Here is a 7095-nt window from a genome sequence, read left to right on the forward strand (position 1 = left end):
TTTAGTTGAACTTTCTACTTTGGAGGGAAAAAAACACCTCTGACTATCATAGAATCCCTCCAGCGTGGAAACAGACCATTTAGCCCAACAAGACAACACTGGCCCTCTAAAGATTAACACATAGAGACTCGTTTTCTGACCCCCATTATCTACATTTACTCCTGACTAATGCACCGAACTTACACATCCCTGAACATTGGGGCAATTTACACACAGACAATCCAACTTATCCTGCCTCTCCCTGGACGCTATGGGTAATTTAGCATCGCCAATCCACCCTAACCTATACAAGTTTGGATTGTAGGAGGAAGCCCGAGCACCCGGAGGAAGCCCACACAGACACGGGAGGTGGGGTGCAGGGACAATGTGCCAACTCCACACAGATAGTTGCCTGAGACTAAAATCGAACGCAGGTCTCTGGCACTGTGAGGCATTAGTGCGAACCACTGAGCTACCCTGCCACCCCTGTCCAGCCAATCTGTGTATCTCAGCATTTTGTCGAGGTCTCCTCTCAGCCTCTGTTTTTCCAAAGAAAATAATCCAGGTTTATGCCTCCTCTGCTCATAACGAGAGCCCTCCAGACTAGGCAATGTCCTGGTGAACCTTGCTTGTACCCTCTACCAGAGCACCCACATCCTTCCAGTAGCACCGTGACCAGAACTACACACTATATTCTGAATGTGGCCATAATAAACAGCTGTAACGTAACTCTTACACTCAAGGAAGTGTGCTGTGTGCTTTCTTGACCACCGTGCCCACCTGCATTACCACTTCCACGGATCTATATGCCCAGATCTCTCTGTATGCCAGTGCTCCTATGTGTTCTGCCATTTATCATACAATTCTTATATTTCCTTCATCTCTATCGAGCTTCACCTTAACTGTCTTTCTCTCTTCATCTCTTTTTCCCCCCTTCTCATCCCTCCACACATCAGCATATCATAAGACCATAGCAGCAGAAATTAGGCCATTCAGCCCATTGAGTCTGCTTCGCCATTCAATTATGGCTGATAAGTTTCTCAACCCCATTCTCTCCCTTAACCCTTGATCCTCACGAACCTATCTATCTCCGTCTTAAATATATTCAGTAACCTGGCCTCCGCAGCCTTGTGGCAGTGAATTCCATAGACTCACCACACTCTGGCTGAAGGAGCCTCTCTTCCCTCTGTTCTGAAGGGTCTTCCCTTGACGCGAAGGCTGAGCCCTCAGGTTCTAGTCTGTCCTACCAATGGAAACACCTTCCCAACATCCACACCGTTCATTATTTTGTAGGTTTCAATTAGATCCCCTCTCATCCTTCTGAACTCCATGAAGTATAAACCTAGAGTCCTCTAATGTTCTTCATATGTTAAATTTTTCATTCCTGGACCATTCTTGTGAACCTCCTCTGAACATGTTCTAGGGCCAGTACATCCTTCCTGAGATATGGGGCCCAAATCTACATACAGTACTCTAATTGTGGGCTGACCGGAGCCTTACAGAGCCTCAGAAGTACATCCCTGCATTTATATTCAAGTCTGATCAAAATAAATGCCATCATTGCATTTGCCTCCCCAACTACTGACTCAACCTGTAAGTTTACCTTGGAGAGAATCCTGGAGTAGAACTCCATAGTCCCTTTTCACATCAGATTTCTGAATTTTCTCCCCATAATCCTTCTGTTCCAGAGTAGCAGCAGAGATTTCCAGACACCTCGATTGTTTTCAGGGATACCAAGCGATCTTGGGAATTGCCAGTATCTCAGGAGGAGGCAGAGGGGAATGTGGTGTGGTCCTGTAAACTGCAGAACTTTCCAACTCCCTGAATCAGCAGGAACTCTTTCTGGACCAAGAAACAAAAGGGCCACTGAGAAACTGCTACATCAGGAGGCAGAAATTAGGCCATTCAGCCCATTGAATGGTGGAGCAGACTCAATCATTCTTAAGTATCAAGGGTTACAGAGAGAATTGGGTTGAGAAACGTATCAGCCACGATTGAATAGTGGAGCAGACTCAATGGGCTGAATGGCCTAATTTCTGGTAGTTAACCATCCCTGGGAAGAAGGACGCAAAACAACAAGATGTTTCCTGGGACAGATGAGCGAAGTGTTTAATAAGCTCATGATAAAAGGACAATTAAGTTTGTCTGTGGAAGGAAGGCCCTGACGTAAAGGGGTTTTTTGCAGGAAACGCTGTATCAAACAAACCACTAAACCTCGAGGATAAGAAGGTAAGCTACAGACCGGAGATCTCCAGAAGTATGGGGAGGTGGTGTTAGAATCTAAAGAAGCATCACATCACAGATTTGAAAGCGAGGAATCTCCACCAGAATTCAACCAGAATGATGTAGCAGCTGTACTTGGAAGAAGAATGTTGCACTGAATCCCTGGACACTTCCAGAGACAGATACTGGTGGGGGAAACTCAGTTAAATTCTGCCATCAATTGTGTGATAGCCAAGTTGTGAGTGAGGTTGAACTTGGTTACATAGAAGAATACAGCGCAGTACAGGCCCTTTGGCCCTCGATGTTGTGCCGATCCAAGCCCCTAACCTACACTAACCCACTATCCTCCATATGCCTATCCAATGCCTGCTTAAATGCCCATAAAGAGGGAGAGTCCACCACTGCTACTGGCAGGGCATTTCATGAACTCACTACTCGCTGAGTAAAGAATCTACCCCTAACATCTGTCCTATACCGACCACCCCTTAATTTAAAGCTATGCCCCCTTGTAATAGCTGACTCCATACGTGGAAAAAGGTTCTCATGGTCAACCCTATCTAAACCTCTAATCATCTTGTACACCTCTATCAAGTCACCCTTAAACCTTCTTTTCTCCAATGAAAACTTGAGGAGTTTTATTTTTGGTTGCTCCATACAATAAAGTGTTAATCATTGTTTCAGCAGTTAATTGTGTGCAGTTTCTGAGTTAAGAGCCAAATTAAGACGATTCACCCACAACCACAGTGAGAGGCTGGGATTCATGTTGACTCCATTGCATTCAGCACTACATTACGTCAATACTTTTATAAAGCAAAGGCTGACAGCCACACCTATCTCAAACAGAAACACCCAGAGGAGCGTGTCACCCAATAATCTGTAAAATTAGCATGAAAAGTGGTGTAACCTGCTCTAGTGATAAGAATAAATCCCCAACACTTTAAAATCAACAATCAGCAATTTATTTATCCAACTCTCACGGTGAACAAATGAACAAAAGTATTAACATACTGGATACAGGCCAGGAGCAGATGGGTGGCACTAGTTTAGTTGGGGATCATGGACTGGTTGGTCTGAAGGGTCTGTTTCCAGGCTGCATGACTCCATAGCACGGAATGAATGGGGATCCATCCCAAAGATGATAAAGGTTTCAAGCACCACCTTAGGCAAATGTGTGGACACCCCTCCAGATAACTGAGGGCAGTGGGACGCTGAGGGTCAGTAGATCAGTCAGCCAGCCAGTTCTCTCCAGGAGACTTGTCTCTCAAGAAAGGAAGTGGTTTCCTGCCCCATCAGCCAGATTATCCAGTTTGGATTAGGTCCTATATTTCCAACAAAACAGGTAGACAGGGCAGTGTCTATAACAAATATGTTATTCAACTTGGAAGAGTGCTGAAGACATTTCCAAGGATGTTACCAGGATTCAAGGGTCTGTGTAAAAGGGAGAGGTTGGACAAGCTAAGATATTTTTATTTAGAGGATTAAGAGTCTGAGAGAGGCCCTTAGAGAAGTGAAGAGATCATGAGAGGGTGAATGCACGGGGTTGGGGAAGTGAGGGCTAGAGGGCATCAGTTTAAGGTTAGAGGAAAAAGAATAAAAGGGAATGTGAGGGGCAACATTTCTTTTCACGCAGACGGTGGTACACATATGGAATGAGATGCCAGCGGAAGTGGTTGAGGTGGGTACATTAACAACATTTAAAAGGCATTTGGGCAAATACGTGGATAGGAAAGGTATGGTAGGAAATGGGCCAACTGCAGGGAAATGGGCTTAGTGTTGATGGACAGTTTGGTCAGTGTGGACCATGTTGGGCCGAAGGGCCTGTCTCCTGCTGTAGGACTCTATGATTTGCATCTCTTTGTTGGTCAGACAGTTTTGAGTTTCCAAATGGAACATCTCACAATCAGGCCGAATAAAATCCAATCTCATTCGTCAACTCTGATGCGGAGGTGCTGGTGTTGAATTGGGGTGGACAAGGTCAGAAGTCACATGGCACCAGATGAAGTGATGAAGGAGCAGCACTCATGAAAGAGCAATGCTCCTAAAGCTTGTGATTTCAAATAAACTTGTTGCACTGTAACATGGTGTTGTGTCACTTCTGACTTCTTCAACTCAAACTTGATGGGATACTTTGTCCAACTCGGCATATTTTATCAAGATTGCTTGGAGGAATTCTTTTTTTTAAAGATTAGATTCCCTACAGTATGGAAACAGGTCCTTTCGCCCAACAAGTCCACACTGGCCCTCCGCAGAGTAACCCAGCCATTCCCCTATCTCTATTCCTCTACATTTACCCCAACTAATGCACCACACCGACACATCCCTGAACACTATGGGACAATTTAGATGGGCCAATTCATCCTAACCTGCACACCTTTAGACCACGGGAAGGAAACCAGAGCACTCAGAGGTAACCCATACAGACGTGGGGCGTGCAATGTGAAAGCTACACACAGACTGTCTCCCCTAGGGTGGAATTGAACCCAGGTCAGCATCGTGAGGCAGTGGTACTAACCACAGAGTCACCATGCCACCCCTGAGCCACGTAGGTGTGCTTGGTGGGGGTGAGTCCAGCACAAAACACAAAAGCTTGCTGCACCCACTGTCAGAATGGGCAGGAGGTTCAGCCCTGGGGGTGACCCACTGCAGCGTCACTGGTGGAATCTGATTGTTGGATGCACTGGTGCCTCCGCAAGTTGCAGGACAATGTGAACCTCCGCCCGCAGTCGGGGCAGGCAAACGGCCTCCCCCCGGTGTGGACCCATTGATGGGCCAGCAGTTTGGAGGAGTGGGTGAACCCCTTCCCGCACTCGGGGCAGCTGAATGGCCTTTCCCTGGTGTGGACCCGCTGGTGGGACAACAGGTCAGAGGAATTGCTGAAGGCCTTCCCGCACTCTGGGCAGCCAAAGGGCCGCTCCCCCGTGTGGACCCGCTGATGGACCAGCAGGGAGGAGGAATTGCTGAAGGCCTTCCCACACTCTGGGCAGCTGAAGGGCCTCTCCCCCGTGTGGACCCGCCGGTGCCTCAGCAGGTTGGAGGAATCGCTGAAGGCCTTCCCGCATTCAGGGCAGCTGAATGGCCTCTCCCCCGTGTGGACCCGCCGGTGCGTCAGCAGATTGGAGGAATTGCTGAAGGCTTTCCCGCACTCATGGCAACTAAAGAGCCTCTCCCCTGCGTGGAATCGCTGATGGGTCTGGAGGTTGTCCACCCAAGTGAATCCTTTCCCGCACATGGAGCAGTAAAACTTCCTCTCACGAGTGTTTATATGCTGGTGGGCCAGCAAGACACAGGAGCTAGTAAAGCCCTTCTCCCGCTCGGGGCAGGAGAACGGCCTCTTCCCAGTGTGATTGCACTGATGAGCCGCCAGGACAGGTGGGACATGGAAGCCCTTCCCGCAGTCGCCACAACTCCATGGTTTCTCAACAGGGCGTGTTTCCTCGGGTTTCTCCATGGCCGAAGCTTCAGCTGCACACACACGTGTACAACCCTGCCATGAATTCTTCTTTCCAGGCAGTAGAGTTGTTTCAGGCTCCACACTCAGTGCGCTGCAACAGTAGGGTCTTTCAACCAGTGCCCCCGTACTCAAACAGGGACCAAAAAGAAAGCTTTGCTCCTTCTCACAGAATCATAGTTAAAAATTGTTGCGGTCCTGATGGATTGAGTAACTATCAGACATTGATGTGAAAGTGAGGATTGGAGACGCTGGAGAGTCAGAGTCAAAAACTGCATCGCTGGAAAAGGGCAGCACGGCAAGCAGCATCAGAGAAGCAGGAGAATCAACATTTTGGACATAAGCCCTTTATCTGTTGACTTGAAACTTCTGTCTTCAGATAGTCTGTAAGAAAAGATTACAAAAGTCATCACTGCCAGTCCGGTTTTTTTTATAGATATTTTTATTAGAAATTTAACATTTTAACAAGTTTACAAAAATAAACAAAACTCTCAGATATAAACATTGATATACAATTAACTCAAATATACAATAGTCAAAATTTAACAAAAAAAAACGAAAAAGAAGAAGAAAAAACAAACAAAACTCAACTATCTACTAATCTAACCTACAACTAACCAGAGTGTATATTTAAGTCTCTTACACGCTCGGAATGTGTTAACATCAGATGTAATAAAACCCGTATTCGTGCGGGATTCCTCCCCCGAGGGGCCCCGGACCAGCCAGGTTTGGAATCTCAATTAAATAAAAGCCCTTGTTAGGATAGCCAAAAAATCTGTATTTGTGTAATTCAAAAAGGGCTGCCATATTTTATAAAATAATTCAGTCTTTCGGTGCACCATATTTGTAAGGAAGTCAAGGGGAATACATTCCATAATTAATCTGTGCCAATTTGAAAGTCCAGGGTGGCCCTCAGCCGCCCAGTTCACCAAAATATTTTTCCTTGCACGAAAGAAAGAATAGAAAATAGTCTCTTCCCGTAGGTGTCCAGGGAGGGAAGGTTCAAAAAGCCCAAGAGGAGAGATACAGGGTCCACTTTAATTTCCGTTCCTAAAATTTCTGTCAGGGTACTTGCTACTTTAGTCCAATATCTACGGATCTTATGACAGGTCCATAGGCAATGTATAAGAGTGCCCACCTCTATTTTGCATTGAGGACACATTGGAGATGCTCCTGCCTTAAATTTTGCCAATCGAAACGGTGCTATATGGGCCCTATGAAGTATCTTCAGCTGGATAGCCTGGGTTCTGTTACAGATAGTAATTCTTCTAGCATTTTCCCAAATATCATTCCACGTTTCTATAGAGATTTCTAGTCCCAAATCCTGATCCCATGTTTTAAGCAGATTATCCATATCTCCCGATACTTCATCATGTAGTAAATGATAAATAGTACTGACGGAAGATACCCCCACTGGTCGTAGGACACTACATTCTCTATCTGAT

At 46.2% G+C, this 7095-nt stretch overlaps 1 pseudogene; it reads right to left on the bottom strand.

The window, feature by feature from the left end:
* Positions 1-4721: 4721 nt before the first annotated feature.
* Positions 4722-5437, bottom strand: LOC148143024 (uncharacterized; annotated as a pseudogene).
* Between the last annotated feature and the right edge of the window lie 1658 nt (positions 5438-7095).

The sequence above is a fragment of the Chiloscyllium plagiosum genome, unplaced genomic scaffold (assembly GCF_037043375.1).
Source record: "Chiloscyllium plagiosum isolate Xiang-an unplaced genomic scaffold, Cpla_swu_hap1 HiC_scaffold_27, whole genome shotgun sequence".
Taxonomy (NCBI): domain Eukaryota; kingdom Metazoa; phylum Chordata; class Chondrichthyes; order Orectolobiformes; family Hemiscylliidae; genus Chiloscyllium; species Chiloscyllium plagiosum.